Raw genomic sequence first — 19,257 nt, 5'->3', positions numbered from 1 at the left:
TAAAGGTCCCAACCTTGATGATGACTCTTATTGGAGTCAGTATGATGCCACCTAAAAAAATAAAAGACAAAAAAAACATATTCCATTAAGTTTGCTGTTTTTCAATCCTAGGCAATTACACACAAAATCATGTCAAAAGAAGCTTGCAAAGCCAAGCACTCAGATCACCAGAAATGCCAGATTTAAGGTTGTCTGTGCAATCTCAGTTTGGCTGCCCTGTGCACTATGATACAGTCTCTAGTTACATGATCATATACATGTTTGTTTTCTGTGTTGGACCCTTCTAATATTAAAATAATTATGTTGTGCCACTAAGGGGGGAAAAGTTGACTGCTGTGATTTACTCAAAACACAAAATGTAGATTCAAAATGGGCTGAGGAGGCAATGTTCAGATCTAGATTAAATTTTGGCTGAACTACAGGACCTGGACATGAGTGTGAATCAGGGCTAAGATTCATATTTGATAGTACAATCTCAGGAGAGAAGTACCTGGGAGATTTCTGCCATTTTGTATTGTGGAAAACTTGAGAATGGAGACAGTCTCTCTCTTGTGGCATATCTGAACAGGATCTAGGCAAAAGAATTCTTTTAGTGGACTCTTCCGACTCATTCTAAAAAAACACATGCATGTGTTCATATCTAGGGGTTCCAAAATGAATAACCTCACATGTTCTGCTGCACAAAGCTCAGAGTGGGAAGGGATGAAGATGCTGGCTCACATCTACAGATACTAAAAGGTATTTACCTTGGCATAGAGGAGGGGAAAACCTCGATGGGGATGAGAAATTTTGGTAGTCCCAGATGAAGTGCCCTCATCAAATAGTTAACATCTTTGAAAACCATGAATACTTTTTCCACACACCCCAACTAGGAAGTTGAATGATCAGAATTTTTAGTCATGATTATAGTAAGCATTTCCATTCCTGACTTTGTGGCAGATTCATTGGTGTTAATAAATTATCTTGCAGCAGGCAACCCCTGGAGTTCCCTTGAAATAGATCAATTCACTTTAGTAGCATGCGTAAGCATATTGTGGTAGCTGTGATCACAGCACTAGAGTCAGACATCTTTTGCTTTAAATCCCAATAGTTTTGATTGTTGCAGATGTTATCAAGATACTAACAAAGTAGGTTATGTTCATTGGTATTGGTTACTGGTGCAGCTGTTAAGTTAATGAAGTCAGTATATATTCCATTATAATTTTAGACACATTTTATTTCAGCTTTGGTAGGACAGCTGTGAAATAAGTGCTAGAATTAATGTTCTTTGGGTAACCCTAAAATAAATAAATAAATATTTAAATTAAACGTTCTGACCTTAGTTTAAGTACATGTTTTGCCTTTAGGCTTTTAATATTTATTTTTCTGAATGCACAAGAGCTTTACATCAGCTACTAGATAATAGAATTTTACTACATAACAGAAAACAATTGAATAGTGTACGGTACCTTCATTTGTACTTGCTATTGTCAACCCTCTGTCAATAATATTTAGTATTATATTAGATCAATGACATCTTTAAATACCTAGAATCTGTTTTGCTGTATCAAATGGATTGGTTTTATTTTGCTAAGCATGGTAACTCTAATGAATTAAGCAGCCTGACTGCCCCTGCAACTGCCTGCTCTGAAGATGATTCTTCATTCCAGTTCTTTGTTGCCATTTAAGCAGTTGCAAGTTCACCATTCCTAGCAATATACAATAGAAAGGGTAAAATATCAAAGGGAAAAGTCAAATGCTGAATGTAATCCCTAGGGGCTGGTAGGTAAGCCCTGAAATGTTGATTTGCTATTTTAATTGCTGGTGCTACATCCAATTCAGTTCAGGCACTTTGAATTGAATTCTGATTTCTATCACAGTAAAAGAGATCACTGAGGGGATCAATAGAGCAGAATTGTGACTCCTCCCCCTCCCTACCTTCCCTGAAGACTCTAAAGAAAAAAAAATAGGATTTTATTAAGATCATGGAGGTCAATTGTTAGAGAATTCTCCTTCCGTTCCAGAATTGCATCAAAAAAGCTTTCACCAATTCACTTATACACACTAACAAATGACCTAGTGGCATCACCCATGTCTCTCCTAGACTCTAAAGCCTTTTATCTTCAGTTTATTAGCTTGTTTAATCAGTCATACTCCAAAATCCTCCCTTTTTTTGTTGGTGTGATGGAGTTTGACACCTTGCATGGATTAGGGGTTGCTGTCAGTCTCCGTTGTGTTCCTCATGTAGGCCAATATTTTTAGTTTTCTGAAACTAGAGATCATTATGTACATTCAGGAGTGATGTCATAATTTGCTTGTCTTGTTAACAAAATGCTGATTTTTTTTCCCTTTAAGAAGCTACATTGGAGGAGATCACATGGTAGGGCTCGAGGTTCATTATTTCAGTGCTAATAAAAAGCTTGATTCAGTATTAGTATATTCACCAGCAGTCTTACACTCCTAAGAGAATTTTTTTTACAAGGATGCTTCCAACAAGCCTTATATGTTAACAAGTTTGTGTTGAATTCCAGCAGGAAAAGCAGCCGTACTGCACAGTGAGGGCCAAGGGAATTCTGCCCTGATATGCCTCATTTGCTGTTACATTAACAGGACACAGGAAAATTCTTGACTTTGCTGCAACATTACTTATCTTTGGGTGGCATAATTACATCTCTCAATATTTTGCAACATAGATTTTGATGCCCCAGTCCAGAGTGTTGGCACTTTGATCAACATTTTCAAACCCTAAATCTATATTTAACACTTAAATATAGGTGGCCTGTTTTTCAGAAAAACTACACACCTGCTGAAATAATCAGATTGGCAGGTGCACACCACCTTTGAAAACCAGGACCCCCAGCCTGTATTTAAATACCTCAATTTAGGCACCCACCTTTGAAAGTCTTGGCCTCTGGCTTCTTCCTACTCTCCTGTGCTTGCTGAGGGGACATGAGGGGACAGCAGTATCCACAGGGGCTACTATATCGACTCTCTCATGCATATAGGTGGAGAGTCAGCTGGAAGGAAGGAGTGATGCTATGGCTTCACACGCCGCAGCACGCCACACTGGCACACCATGAGACATAAGCTGCACAAGGTACAGGGCTGGCGCTGGGTACATCTCCCAGAGCAAGGAGAACACAAGAGGTTCAGCAAGAGTCTCCAAGTTACAACCTGATTTCCAGTCTTCTCCTGAGGCAACCTGGTTACATGCTGCCCATTCACAGGGCTTGTGGCAAAGCCAAAAGAGAGCCCTTTGATGCTCATCTTGTCCCACCTCCTCTGACTGTCAGTCTCCAGGCCTCTTTGTAGGAACTCTTTGACTGGCTTTGTGTGGCTCCACAGAGGCCTGACACTTAGTGGGCAGGCAGGGGAAAGGGGGTTTGGTTTGAGAGTAAAGAAATAATTAGAATTTGTTATTCTCCGGTGCTGTCCAAGCAGTGCTGATTTTTGCATTGCCAAAGTCACACTGTCCACTCCTGTTCACAACTGAACGGTGTGACATTGCCAGCCTGTGCCTACCTAATTCTCAGTTTTGGTTCACACACTGCAGACCACCTCTGCAGTTGGTCTTCACATAGTTTTAGAGTGTCCAGCCCTCTCTGTTCCTAAGCCAGGTTGCAATGGGCACCTGTACCCAAGCAATCAGCTGACTGACAGAATTTACTCACTTTCCCTCACTTGGTTGAGTGATGGCAGCTTGGATATGTGTATTTCAGTGCTCAATGGAGGGGAAGTGCATCTGTTTCTAAAGCCTGGCTGGGAGTCTATTTATTTTACATACAATCTCCAGTTCAGTAACTAGCAACTACAGCTAAGATACCTCATGGTAGGTTCTGAATCTTCTGCCATTTGCAGAGAGCTTGAAGAACTATCTGTTCTCAAGCTGAGGTGGGCCGTGTCTTATTCCCCCTGTAAAATTGTCTTATAAACCTTGCTGTTATATAGATTGGAGGAACTGGAAAAGACTATACAGAAATCCTAGAGAAGTCAGTGCACAAGGTTGCCATTTAAATGTTACCACTTACCACACAGTGGTATCTAAGATACTGGAGTCATCTTCTATGTCTGGAATAAATATAGCCCAAGTCATCGAAAAGTTGACATTTGCTGAACACTGCAAAGCAATTTCTACAAAGACCGCCTGCTCTAAATAGAGGGGTAAACTGGTTAGTTAGTAATAGTGAGCATTGTATGTGACTGCATATGTAGGTTTGTTGATGAAAATTTTGTTGTTGACCATGGGTGGGATGGTCTTTTTTAAGTTCACTCTCTTTCTTTAGTTCCTCTCTGGAAACAGTTGAAGAATAGCACCATAATCAGAAGACACTAATTCTACCATAAAATGGTAGCAACAGATCCCTGGGATAGTGCTATTTCTAACGCCAATCCTCTGTTGGACTGGATTAGAGGAACAGGAAGGTATTTGGTTCAGCTGAAAAAGAAGAGGAGGGAAGAAATGAAAGAGAAAGCTCTGCAAGACAAATAAGACTCTGCAGATGTGCTGCATCTGTCTGCTTGCCCACTGGGGACACTGAGATAAAGAGATTAAGACACTTACACAAAGACGCTTAGACAACTAGATCAGATAAGCAAATTGACAGCTAAGTTGAAGTTAGGTCTGCAATAATAATAATAATATCAAGACACTGACTCAATTCGCCACAAAAATATTTAGCATTGAATTTATGTGACATAAAACTGTAAAGCATGTTGAGGATACAAAATCTTAGAAGGGTTCTGACCTTGGGAAAGTGGAGACAAACATGTGAACTTCTTAACAGAATGTCTTACAAGAAGTGTGCTCCTTCACTCTGCAACGAAGAAGAAACTGGTATTCCCAGAATAGTATCTATATTGCTTATACCACCAAAATAAGTATAAATGTGTCCCCGTAAATAAGGCTCTTGAAATATTGCTAGTGTACATTTTAGCATAAGTGTAAAAAGATGGGAGTAAAATAGATGTTTAAAACAAATGGAGAATGATGTGTTCCTAGAAGGAAACTAAGTAAAAAAAAAAGGGGGGGGGGGGTTAAAAGCAAAAATAATGCACTCTAGTCACTATAGCACATGTGCTTTAAAGCACCTGCTAAAAGATCTGATCTGTAAACTTCACAAGGGTGGATAAAGATCAGGAAACCCCTCCATTATCAGTTTTTGAAAAAGTCTTAGTATATTTTCAAATACATGTCTTATTTTTTTTAAAGCACTAAAAGTCAAATCTTTATAAATAGTGCTACACTGTAGTAAATAACTACAGTATGTTAAAAATTAGTAAAAATATTTCTGGTTTTAACATTGACACTGGAAATATTGAGAAATGGAGTCTCATGTGTATTCATAAGATCAGAATTAATGCAGTCACTATTTCTGGCTCCTGATTAAATGCTGGCTTGTAACCTAGTAACACTGGAAATAATGACCAGATGATAATGTTCTGTGAATTGAGTCAATGAAAAGAAGTTTTGATTTGTCAAATTGCAATATCACTTGCCCATAGAAATAGTTCTAGATAGCCAGCCACAAACTTACTGGGTTTGTAAGAGAGTAAATGCCGAGAAAAATGTCTCTAAATTATAGGTTAATTCATACTTTTTTCACAAGGATAGTTAATGTAGCTATGGAAGATCAGGAAGAATTAGCACATTTAAGATTTTTTAAATGTCAACGTATGGGAGTTTAGCTAAGAAAATCTTCACAGATATTTTTGTACAGAATTAATTCAACAGTGATGTTGAGTTGCAGATCCTCTGTCAAAGTTTTATGCAATATACAATACACAAAAGTGTATAAAAATGTGTGCCACTCACCAGTGATGTCTGATCTGGATAGCGGGGTCAATATAAAAATATTAAATCCATAAGAAAATCATATTACTAGGTCTGATTTAAGACTAGCACTATACAAATCTAAAACAAATACGGATGATGCCTTTACCATTGCACAGAAGATGCCTAGGTCCCAAAATAATAATAATAAAAAAAGAGTTGTGTAGAATGTTTTTTTGTACACCAACCCCACCTTGAGAGAGTATTCATCACAGAAGTGGAGTCACTGAAGCAGAGGAAAAGCTCAGAGTTAGACAACCATCATTCAGTTAATACATAAGGAAGAAAAAAAAACTAATTACTAACAAAAGGCAAAAACGAAATAAAAAGTATAGAAGGGCAAGGAAGCATTAAATGTTCAAGCAGAACGTTGTGTCTTCCACAGGAAAAAAAAGGGGGATTAAAATCAGCCTACTTCCTAAGGCTAACCATTAAAAGCACAGAGTGGGAGTATGAACTACATATATGGATGACTGAGAAGAAGCAGAGAAACATAGGAAAGGCTAATTTTAATTAACAGAAAGGCTGTAAGATAAAGCATACAGTCCCAGCGTTGGAAGACATCGAGCTATAAGCTATGCTGCATGTGACTGTGTGTGCCAATTAGGAGCCGGTCAGACCACCAAGCAGAGAATAAAGGAGCCAGAAGAATAAGTGCTGTGCTGCTGGAGCTAGACTGATTTGAGTCACCTGTGTATTATAAAGGGGGTGGAGAGTTGGACTTGAGTGAGAGTCCTGCAGTTTCACATATTAATGTAAAGCATTAAAGAGGATCACGTTGCAGTTAAACACAGACACAAAAGAGACCCACATGAAGAAATAAATGGGGTAAGAGAGGGACCATAATTTATTTAACTATTATTCAATTAAAATCAGATGAATCAAGGGAATTAGAGAATGAATCAGAGAGAGGGAAGGGATAGGGAGGACTGCCAGAACAATGGCACTAAAGCTGCCAGCCTATAAATTTACTGCCTGTGTTATTTTTCCAATTACAGCCACGGTGATGTAAAAATTCACGAAGAGGCTGGTGTCTTATGGCTTAACCTACACTCTCTTTGGCTGGGGGAGGAGGACTGTTGGGAGGAACACCTTCTCTACCGGACTTGGACCCTGCACGTTACATGCCAGGGGCTCAAGGAACAGGAGAGAGACTAGAGCCATCACCATGAAAACACAACCACACACACCCAATTAACAAAAATTAAGGGTGGGGGTGTGGGTGGAAGTGTTCTGATAAAAGCCACCCCAGCCGATCAGTTTGTCCGGGGCTCTGATTAGTTCTGCCGCCGCCAGGGAAGAGAAGGCGCAACAAGATGCGAGGCCAGCCAACACTTTGCAGAAGCCAGCCGCCAGCAAAATAAACCTATTACATGTAAATTCAAATTCAGAGGCAAAGAGGAGGAGGAAGGGGAGGAAGAAGCCCTGCGCGCTCAGGAGTGAGGAAGCCAACCCCATCCCTGCTGAGCTGCAGAGTGCAATGTATTTTTAAAACCCCCTTCCCCGGGCAAAGGGAGCCTTACGCCCAGGGACATGCTAAATGACCCTCTTCAGCAAGAGGCAGTGAGGAGGCGCTGGGGGGTGGGGGTGAGAGAGACACACACGCTCTCCTACACCCAGCTCGCCGGGAGGACCCAGCCAGTCAGAGGCGGAGAGCGAGGGGGAAGAGCGAACACATTGGAGGAGAAATTGCTGCACAGCAAAACACCAGCCAGAGGAGGTGCTTCCCCGCTCTCCCAATATAACCACGCCGAGAGCAGGGGCAAGCGGAGACGGCCGGAGCCCCAGCAGCAAAGTGCTGGGCTAGGGAGGCAAAAGGCTTGGCAAGGATGCCCGTACCTGTATCGCTTCTCCAGCCCTGAGCGCCGCGGAGGCAGGGCGAGCCGGAGGGCTCCCTCTGGATTGTTGGACAAGAACTCCGCGATTCGCTGAGCCCCACAAGGAGGGAGCAGGGGCTGCCTGGAGGATGGGAGACTGAGAGCCGGGGGCAGAGAGAGGTTCTTCCCCAGCAGCGGTAAGTGGCCAATACCGTCGCTCTAGCCAGCCCCTGATTCCACTTCGGAGTGTGTTCAAGTTATTTGTTTTCCTAGCCCTCGGTGCCACTCCGCAGGCAGGTGGAAACCCCCACCCGGGTATTGCGCGAATGTTGCCGGCTTGCGATGTTTCGGGGCGGGGCGTCTCTTTGGGCGAAGAGGATTAAAATGATCAGAATCCATTCCGAACCAAAAAGTTGGAGCAGGCATAATCATGATCTGCAGCATGCCTCCCCATCGTTCAGCTGCACGGCAAACTATTGCTGAGGATTAGTTGTTGAAGAGAGAGGTCAGATGGACAGAGCCAGTAAATATTCTAGAAGCAGCCTACATGTGCCAGTTCCTGCCGTTGGGGAGGTCTTATAGTTGATGAACCAGAGGGTAACACAGTGTGTTGATCTGACAGCTTATTGTCCCACTGAAAATCAGCAGCAAGTTGATTGGTGGGGAAGTTCAGAATGATACTTGGCTTGGAGATTAAACAATACTCTCTAAATTAGGTAGTTGCTGTGCCTGAAACCTGTTCCAACTATTGTCAGCCTTAAAAAAGCAGAGGGGATTACAAAAAGATGCACCAATTCTTTCTCTCTTGATAAGAGGATCTTGTAAAACGTTTATGAGCAGGCATGAAAATGAACTGAGAATTATTCCTGTAACATGCAGTAGGGTATTGTGTTTCTAAGATTTTTATCTCAGAAAGAATCAGCATCCATTAGGCCTGTTATATTTATTCAGAGTTTCACTTGTATTCCTTCTGATCACAGAAACTGCCTAAAAACCTATTCTGACATGATTTAATGTGGCCACGTAAAAGCAAAGTTGTCTAGTCTTGGCAAACTTTCAGAAATTTGCCATAACTTTCTTAGTTATGTATGTTTACTTTTTTTTAAATTACCGCTGAATACCTTCCACACTTAGTTAGTTAGTTAAAAATATTAAAATAAGGACCTGATCTCAAGCCCTTTTTAAATTCACTGGTGTCACCTCATTGACTTCAATAGACTTTGGAGCAGATCTTGAGGGAGCATCTCTACAAACAAATTCTCTGTTCACTGAGTCCCAAAAGCTGAGGTGAATGCCATACAATTAAAAATGTGGGTGACATTTTAAAAGTAATGATGCATGCAATTAATTATTGCTGAATTATAGTAGAACTCACCCAGAAGTACTTATGAAAATCCATATTAATGCTAAATGATTTCTTTATTATTATTATTGTTATTATTATTATTACAGTAAATACCAAAGGAATTAGCAATAATTAGGCTATTTTACAGTATTACCCAAAATGTCTCTAGGAATTTGTAAATACCTCATACACATTTTTACTAGTGGTTTTCCTCCCCCCCCTCCTCACCCCCCAGCATGGCATTCATCTGAAAACAAGTGAACAAACTTTCAGTGTCTATTCTGCATCTAGAAAGGGGCTTGTTTACTAAAATTGAATGAAGTACTCCATGTGAAGGAGAAGATTGACAATGATCAGAGGGTACTCGGAGAAAAATGATTTCATGTACAAAGGCTGTGTGTGCCAGTTTAGGTTTAACAAAGTAGATGAATTAACAAATGGTAGTGAAGAGGACAAGATATTGGAAGTCTACAGTATAAGAAAGGAGAAGGAGTAAAATCAGGAAGAAAGAATAAGGAATGGAAACAATTTTTAAAGAAAACTAAAGCTCTTCAAGTAAAATCAGAGAAAATCCAGTAATCAACAACATTCAGTTCTTCCATTCCTTATAGTGCAAATGCCCTTGCAAAGACTCAACAGAGCTAAGATACAGGTGGAAAGATGGCTACAGATGAGCAGGAGAACCAGAATGAACAGTTTGGTCTTGTTGTTTATTATAAGGAGCTTGAAGGTCACCTTTTCTTGCCCGGGTAAAATTTCCTGACGGGAGATGCTAATGTGGCTTGATAAATAAGAGCAGATGCAGTAAGAATGATATTAGAAATGTGGAGAACCAGGCTGGCCAAATAATATCCCAGAACTTGATAGGAAATTTGCTAGAATGTTGCTAAGAAAGTAGGATGGCTTTTGGCAAAGATAGCCCAATATTTAAGATAAGATAATAGGAACAATAAGAAAATCAGCTGCTAGAAAGATAAGTGAAGCATCACAGAGGGAAAAGAATAGAGCTAGGTAACTTTAAGAAATATGCAACTTGGTAGAGGACTGTCAGCTTAATTTGCTAAAGGAAGGTAATGAGTGGCAAATTTGCTTGAGTTCTCTGTATAAGTTGCTGACGTGGTAGTCTATCGGGGAATCAGTGGGTATGGTTTATGTGGATTTCAGAAAATGTCTAGTTTTGTACTCCAGGAAATATTGATCTGCAAAGTAAATTTTGATAGTATTGGAACGGGTTCAAATTTACTTGGATGAGGGGTTTTCAATAAAGGGTAAAGAGCTCTTGGGTGAAGTTGGAGGTGAAAAGCATGGTGCTGTATGTGACAATATAAGGTCCACTTTTCTTTTTCCATATATGAAAGATGATGTATCAGACGGGGCAAATATGCTAGCAATATGGAAAAATGAGGTGGGAGTCTAGTCCAGTTGAACAGAATCAACAAATGGAAAGTTACCTGGGTAGGTTAGTCATTGAAGCAGTTATTATAAGTGGCTAATGCAAGGCAGGGTAACAACGTACATATTAGCAATACTCCCTGTGAGCCAGCATTGAGGCAACTGAGATGATTGTCTTGGTGACTTTGCTAAAATGGTTCTTCTGGATATTGTCTTTCTGTATCCAGCCTGAAACATAGATTTTGATTCCTCTGAATGCACTGCATAATTTCCCACTGTTGTTCTGCTCCATCCATATGCTCCTACTAACAGCTTGCATGTTATACTTTCTGTCAGTTTCAGAACAGCTTAGATCACTTCAGCTATTTCTTAGAGTTTACAACACAAAACAGTACATTGAAAGCTGCCAGGCTGGCCATACTGAGGTCCTAATTTCTGAGAATGAATGTCCAGTAGGACACTTGAATGCTAGTGCTATGCTGATGAGAGTTTCAGACTTGATGTTTTTCTTCTGCACATCACTTCTATGATGTTTTATTAGGAGCTGCTCCAATGTGTACTATCAACTTCTCAGCACTTTACAACAGGAAAAGAGTCCAGTTGGAAATGGTGGTGTCCCTACAGAGTTTTATTTTCTGAACATTTTGTGATCAATAACTATGTTAGAGGCCAGTACATGTGGGTTTTTTTAATGAATATTTTAGAGCTCCATATGATAACTTTTTGATTTTGTTTTACGTTTTGAAAAAAAAATCAAAACCTATAAAAAGATCTTAGAATAATGGTTCTATGCCTTGAGAGGGGTTGCTAGCAGCAGCAAAGTGTGTTCTTGCTTAAGTGGAAATAAATATGTGATTGTTTTTATAAAGAGTTTCTTGGAGGATTTGTGGAATTATCCAAAAAATGTAGGAATACTAATCAAAAAAGTGAATTCTGTTCACACCCGGCTTCCTAGAGGGATTTCAGGATTTCAGGATGATTTCTCTGTTTTTTTCTACAAGTCAGGAATCAAAGCTTTAGGGGCACTGACTGGATATAAAATAAAGGAGTAGAGTATTAGTAAAACACTGATTCTGCTCTGAATTGTCACCCATGCTGTAGCTGATGTTCTTGACCATCTTTAGGCAAAACTTAATCCTGCGCAGTGATACAAATGGGCTGAGCCTGTGTGATGCCACACTGTAGTTGTTTGGCAGCAGTCTGCCTGCACAGATCATGAAGCAGAAATGAGGCCCACTTCATGCATTCATATTCATTAATCTTCATCATTATGGTCCCTCCCTTATGTCTGCCTCAGGATCACCTTTCTAAACTTCAGTCTAGAAAAAGTGCTAACTCAACTCCTCTCCCATAGCTGGAAACATATAGCATTTCTCAGAAATGTTTACTGATGTTCTTCCCTCTTTCAGGATCCAATATAGAGTATCCCTTCTAACTTAATGATTGTCTTCTGTGAAATTATAGCCACCCTTAAGCCATCAGCCTCATCCGTTCTGTTTCCCCTATTTGTTTCTATTTCTTAGATTAGGAGACAATAAGAAATGACCAACAAGAACATGATAAAACAAAATGTAACAACATTTAACAACGTTTGTTTCAAAATGTATTTCTTAGTTTTGTTTAATTGTTTTTGTAGCATTTATCATATTTCAGTCTTAATAATGATGATGATGATAATTGTGGGAAAAACATACACAAATTACATATACAAACAGAAGGTGGCATAAAAACTAAAAACCTACAAACAGTGAAGAAAATGTTAACGAAGATAATAATATAGTGATCATAGTTAAAATTGTAGCATCTGCCAAAAGTTCCCCCACAGATTTTCACTATAATTAGAATAGGAAAACTGTAGTATCTGTCAGCAAATGTTGCCTTTTTATCAGCCATTGCTGTACTTGGTATTTACATAGATCTTTTTATAGCTCATTTGTGGCCAGATTTTCAGGGAAAAATGGGAGCTGAGCAGTCCTGAAAATCTGGCCATTTGTTTAGGTACCAAAGTGGGAACAGAGCTCCTCTGAAAATCTGGGCATATACTTGACAAGCTCTTTACAAATATGAACAAATTTATCTTCACAATTTTTACCTCTCAGGCTTTATTGCCCTCATTTTTTACAGACATAAACTCACTTTTAAGAAAATCCCCATTTCAAATTAACAACCAAAATTGGAACAAACAAAACAAAATAAAACCTAGAGGAAGCAGACTCAAAACTAAGTCAATCAACCAATTTAATGAGCCTTCCTAAATCCTTCAAACTCAGTTTGGCAGACTACTAGGAAAAAAAATTCCAAAGGCAGGGGTCTTTTCTGAGAACACCATGCTGCTGGCTGTAAAAAGCCTTGAAACTGGTGTTATGAATGTTCTAGACAATCATAATTTCTGGGATGGAGTTCAGGATGAGAATCAGCCCGTCATAACTGCATTCATGGTACAGATGCCCCCTCTCCATCCAAATAGCACCCAGAAGTGTGTGTGGAAAGGCACGTGTTGTTAGCACGTCTAGCTCAACTATGCTTCCTGCTGAAGTTTCTGTGAGGATATTGATAGTAGCCCTAATCAAAGTGCATTGCAGACATACTCCCCCAATATTTGGTGTAAACACAGCATCAGCCCGCTCCTATCAATGTTCCGCTTTCTGACTAACATCCCATCCATAAGAGTCCAGTCAAAACCAGTTTGTTTTCATTGACTTTATGGTCTTTATGAAGTGCACTGGGGACCTGGTGTGGTGTCAAAACCATGGATGCATGGATAGGACAGTCACTGACAAAACGCTGCTGTCATTGGTATCTGATAGAATCAACATGAACTGAGCCCCTTACTCTAGCCGATCACTAGAAGGAGATACTCAAATATCTCTCACGCACAATCACAATTCCTGCTCAGCTCAGAAACCAGATGGATAGGAATCCAGTAAATCGGTGGAATTCCAGGATGTTGTATTTTCTACAGCCCTATTTTTTCCATAATCTTCCTTGAAAATGTATGTTTGAGGATGGATAGTAATTAGTAATGATGTTAACATCCCAAGATGCTTTCTTGACTGAGGGGCTAACTATCTGGTGTTGTAAAAGTCAACTTGCACTTTGACTTTTGTAAGGCAGCCATTATCCCCACTCAATCACTGCAGAACTTAACCAGTCATCTCACAGGTATATCACTGTTTTTTTGCAGTATACACCCAGAATTTTAAGGAACAAAACAGGATGAAAATGATCCAAATGTCTATGCATTTCTCATCTCTTGTTATAATGTTCTTCAGCTGTATTGAACCAGCAGTCATCCAGCTTTATCATGTCTGCATTACTCTGATGTAAGGTCTATCTACTTAGCCTTTTATTTTTTGCTTTCTCCCCAATTTTGTTTGAGGATAAAACAAAAGAAATTCTTGTAATACAATGAAAGGGGATATTTCTTAACTGGCTGGAACCAGAAAGTACTGAAAATTTCATTAATGATTCTATTCTCATGGGAATTCTGGTATACCTAGAACACGGAAATTTGATTGTATTTCAGACAAGCATTTGAAATTTTGGATGCTTAGCTAGATTAATCTTCCAATCTTTCTGAAATTCTGCACACGCTCCTTTTTATTCAACAGAAAGCAGTAAATCTTTTGCCACCATCTGGAATTGTATATGTGCATAGTTGACTTTTTGGGTCAAATTCAAAAGCTATAATAAACGGGGCCTCTAATTCTGCAGGTGCAAATTGGCAGGTGGAAATAATTCCATGTGCAATTTTGAACCTGTAGTTTAAGTCACATTGATGTCTGAGTCACTGATTGCATCTGTAAATTAAGGTACTTAATATCTCTGTGCCCTAAACTGTGGATGCAAAATTGTACCCACAAATTATTTATAACTGCATTTGCATCCAGAAAAATGGTGGCATCAGGTTAAAATTTTGGCCCCTAACTCTAAATCTCTTCAAGAGTAGAACAGAAAGAAGTTATTTCTACCACTGGCAAAACTGACTGTTAATTTTGATTAATTGAAAAGTGTGTTGGTTTTGTTCTTATCCTGTTTTGTGTTAGCAACAAATGCACTGTATTTTAGCCTGCTCACTTTACTTGTATCTATTGGAGCTGAGCAGAACTATCAATTTCTGCTTCTAGTGCTTGCATGCAAAATGTGACATTTTCATAAGGATGCAGAGAGCAATTTTTCTTGTTATGGTAAAACAAAAAACCTTTTTTATGAAAGGAGAAAATGCAGTTTTCACAAACAATTCTCACCCAAGATTAGATTTTCCTTTTGTGGAAAAAGAGATATAAGAATAAAGGTGCTTTGCTTATTCAGACCCACAAAACTGATTCTCTGGAAAAATTTCTTATAAGTACCTAATAATGTAGGGGTTTTATAACTAAAGAAGCACTGAACATTAGATGTTAGGTTATAAGGCTCTGGGGGGGTTAACATACAGTATGGTACATAGCATGGAGTCCTGAATTGCTGCATGGAGGAGTTTTCACAAGTTCCTCTGAATTCAATTTTTAACTTTGAACATCTTATCATTTCCCACCATTATTCCTAGTCTCCTAGAGACCATATATCTGAGAGAGAAGAGTTGTATCCCATAGCTGTGCATCATAACCATGAACCTATTTCTTAAAGTTCCCCTCTCCCCCGATCATATTCCCATTACACCTCCGGCATTTAAGGCCATTTCTGGCAAGTCTTTCAACGGTTCCCCAGCTGTGCCCCAGGTTTTTCAGCTTGGCTTCCACAGCTCTTCACCGTGGTGTTTTTGAGCGACCTTGTTTTCACGTGTCTTCAGGTGTCCATCTTAATTCTATTCTGGTGATGGAATCAGTTTCCATCTGAAGTACATGGCCAATCCATCTCCAGAATCTCCTGGTAATTCTGGTGCTCACATCTTCTTGGCTGCACTGTATGAATAGGTCTTGGTTTGAAATTGTTCTGGGCCAAAAGATACAGAGGACTCTTCTGAAGCAGGATGTATGGAATGAAGACAGTTTGGACATGTGGTACTTTCTCAGTCCCCAGCATTCTGTACTATAAAGTAGTTTTGAAAGTATGCAGTTCTGATAAATCTTGAGTTTGGTTTTGGTGGTGTATTATGCCGTGTACAGTTACTAAAATCCACTGTGTTTGGCTGAGTTAACATTGATATCACAATGTTTGGGCAGTGGCACAAAGCCACTGCCCAATAATTAACAGTTCGAAAGTACCCCGATATCATATTTTCTTAGATTTTATTTTACACAGTATGTTGTCCAGCTTTATGAAATCTCACATGGAACGAATCTCTTAAAAAATAAATGTGAATGTCAGAGAAGCTTTTTTTGTGTGTGATTCTATCGAAAGACCAATTTTCCTTGTGATCCATCAAAAAAAAATTCTGGTGGGGGGGAGGGTTTGCGACATTTCAACTTCTGAGGTGAGACAAGCACTTGATTTTTCTTTTTTGTTTTTCTTTTTTTTTCAGCCTCATGGATCACAATATGTTCAGAATGTTCCATTGCAGTGTAATGTATGCACTGCTGCATATTATTGTTTACATAAAACTCAGCTCAGGAAAACTGGGAATAAGACTCATGGCAATTCTGATGTCCTGACACCTCTTTGCTGTGTGTGCACACTTTGCTGCTTGCAAATGCCTGTGTAGGATTTCTCTTTTTCTGTACTTTTGTGAAGCAGGCTGGACTTTCTATCTGTTGTTCTTTGATCAAGGAAGCCAGCCTCTAGTGAGCCCTATTAAATTGTAAAAGGCGTAATGGGGTGGGGGGGGGCGGGAGTGTAACCCCTAGCTATAAGCTAGTGGATGTAATCATGTCATCTTTGGTAAGCTGGAAAAAGGTCTTTACTCCATTTAATAATTCCAGCGGGAGGCAACTACACCTATACCAGGAGTATTAATCAGGTTTAATTCATGCATGTTCCTGTTGTGCTAAATTTGTCAAGTTGACATATTGGGTGAATTTAATTATTGTAAATGCACTAAGGTGGATTCTTTCTTCTCGGTGCTCCTTGTGGATAAGATTAGTGCTTATTAGCACTGAGTACAAAATAGTGCAATTCTCTTGTTCTGCATACGGTAAATGTGTTGAACACTATCACTAACACTGTATAACTTTTAGAATTGGGAAATGTTCCACATTTAATCAAGGATAAGTGGAACTATTTTTCAAAAACATGGAACAGGAAAAGACACTAGTTTAAATTCTTGTCAGGAATTGCCACTAGGAGTAATTAGAAACATGGGGTATGTGACACTGCACCCTAATCATGAATCTGTTGTTCAACAAAAAATTCCATTGTGACAAAATCCTTGTGTCTCATTTGCAGTCTGTATTCAATCCAAGTGAGGATATTTCTAGCCAATTGGCAGCTGTCCACTCAGTAGGTCACCTGGAAGGCAATGTTTACATGGAATACATCAATGTACCTCCTCTGATACCCAAACATAAAAAAAATTTGTAAATGGCCTGTTGCTCGGAATAGGGGCATCAGTAGAATCATAGAATATCAGGGTTGGAAGGGACCTCAGGAGGTCATCTAGTCCAACCCCCTGCTCAAAGCAGGACCCATCCCCAGACAGATTTTTGCCCCAGATCCCTAAATGGCCCCCTCAAGGATTGAACTCACAACCCTGGGTTTAGCAGGCCAATGCTCAAACCACTGAGCTAACCCTCCCCCCAAAACTAGATATGATGTATTTGAAGCGGACACACCTTTGGCTAGAAGAAAGGGGTACCAACAGAACCAGTTATTATGGTCTATCAGACTAACTAAGTAAAAGGCTGTTGTAAAGAGGGTGACCTATGGTGGAGATGGTCAATATTGTGTGGTAACTACCTGCAAGAGATGGTTTTTATGGTCAGTTGGAGCGTGGGATCACAAAGGTGTATATACATCAATTGGCCCTGTGGCAATTTCCTCTGTTTCTGAAAATAAGACCGTTATCTCTGATCCAGAGTATCAAGATCTAACCATATAAAGCCTAACAACATTTCTTGTGCATATACTTGATTTAAAACTAAAACAGCTAATGAAAAGAAAACTTGATAAAACTGATAACAACATTGATGAGGCAGAACAATCCCTTGCCAGGTTAATGTGTGGAAGTAATAACATATTAGTTATACCTCCCTGGATGGAAATTGGGTTAAAAGGATGAATTGTTGTCTAAAATATTGCAGTTGATATTATTTTAATTGTTGTGTAGTATGTATTGTAAAATCAGAAGGGTGCAGAAGGGATATTAAGTAGTCCCAGAAAAGTCTCATGAGAAGGCCCAACATCAACCTAGAGTAGTCGTTACAAACACACTTGGACAGTCCCAGAAGAGAGAGCAAATCATTGTGTCCATGAGGCCTGCGGTTTCTATAGATGTGTATCAGGAATCAGAACACCTCTACACAGGGCTGCCAGAACTCTGGGGAGCAAGAGGGACACCCTTCCCACTTTTTAACATGGGTGTAGTAGCCTCAGGAAGGTGCGGCAGGGGCTCCATTTTCTGGTGGGGGGAGGTAATCAGCTCCCCTGCCACAAAGCGCAGCCCCTGCCAATGAGGCCAGCCCCTTCCCGGTGCGGGCTACGTAGGCCTTAGCCCCCTCCTTCTCCATGGGGGTGGGGACACAGGCAGGGTGCTGCTCTTGGGCACCCCAGCCCCACTGCCCAGGGCAGGTGGCGGCTCCGGGGCTCCTCATAGCAGCCTGGGCTCACTGGAAAGCTCTGATCATGACCCGGCTCTCGCTTCCGGCATAGCCAGGGGGCAGGGCCTCAGGGGAAAAGAGGAGGAGCAGGGGGTGGGGCCATGGTTCCAGCATCTGTGGCCCCCAACTTCTACACAGGTTCCGGCGATCCTGCCCTTACACCATCATTAGGTCTCATTCAGTCACAGCCTACCAAATCCCTGAAACCTCCTTATGGTGACTTAATAAGACCCTTTTAACAATCACCCCATCAAGTGGGGGCTTGTAGCCTATAGGTATTTGCTAGGTGAGGCATGGATATAAGTAAAGGCAAAAATGCAATAAGCATACAAGCCTCAAGTTCTGTAAGACAGTAGCTTAGCTAAACTAATTAAAGTATGAGGCCCCAAAGCGTTGGCATGAGCAGCTAACCAAGAATAACCCTAGAGGTAGCAAACAGGAGTAGCTAACAGGGGAGTTTTACGATGGCGTTTAGAGTGGGAATGTGAGAGCTAGATACAACTGATTAACATTCTCTGAACTTATGGCAATAAACACCCCCTCAAAAACAAACAAAACCAAACCCAAAACAACAAAAAAGATGGAATAAAAGAATGCAGGCGGAATTCCAGCAGCAGAGTGGGGACTGTCCAGTTTACTGCACTGAATGCAGTATGTACAATCCTGCCTTGTGGCCTGATGATGTGCATTCAGTGAAAGGAGGTCATGGCCCTCAGAGAGGGAATACGGGCTTTGGAGATCAGAGTGGCTGAACTGGAGGAACTAAGGGAGACAGAGGTACGTAGATGAGACTTTCTGGGACACAGTCCCATGCCCAGTCTAACAGCTTCTGTGTTATTGAGGAGGATGAAAGTCTTGGGGAAGGAGAAAATTACAGTAGAGTGAAGAGGAAACAATCCCATAGTTGGGACCCTCCTTCCAGATGATGTCATGGTATCCTCTCACACTGAGGATACCTCTCCCAGGGCGGGGAATCCTAGTGATTAGTAAGAGAAAGGTAATAGTAATGGAGGATTTTATTATTGGAAATAGTCATCACAAACCCAGCTGGGAGAACTGCATGGTGAATAGCCTATTGGCTGCAAAGGTTGTGTCTCTCGAGCCATGCAGACATGCTTTTGTGCAGTGTTGGGGAGGAGCTGGTGGTTGTGGTACATGTAGGTACCAGTGACATAAGTAAAGGAAGGAGAGAGGTCCTGGAGG

The 19,257-nt window shown here is 40.4% G+C and overlaps 1 protein-coding gene across 6 annotated transcripts in view; it reads left to right on the top strand.

Moving 5' to 3' along the window:
* Nucleotides 1-7,076: 7,076 nt before the first annotated feature.
* Nucleotides 7,077-19,257, top strand: part of CNTN5 (contactin 5) — a 1,008,853-nt gene continuing 996,672 nt past the window's right edge. For 2 of the 6 annotated variants that reach the window (XM_065581551.1, XM_065581553.1), the window contains exon 1: nt 7,450-7,823. The gene's annotated coding sequence lies outside the window, so the exon portion shown is untranslated. Of the gene's footprint in view, nt 7,824-19,257 lie in introns of all 6 variants that reach the window. The other 4 variants (XM_008178633.4, XM_008178637.4, XM_008178631.4 and 1 more) reach the window with 4 other exon arrangements.

This window comes from Chrysemys picta, chromosome 1 (genome assembly GCF_011386835.1).
Source record: "Chrysemys picta bellii isolate R12L10 chromosome 1, ASM1138683v2, whole genome shotgun sequence".
Taxonomy (NCBI): domain Eukaryota; kingdom Metazoa; phylum Chordata; order Testudines; family Emydidae; genus Chrysemys; species Chrysemys picta.
Note: the sequence above shows the minus strand (reverse complement) of the source record. Positions and strands in the feature narration are given on the sequence as shown.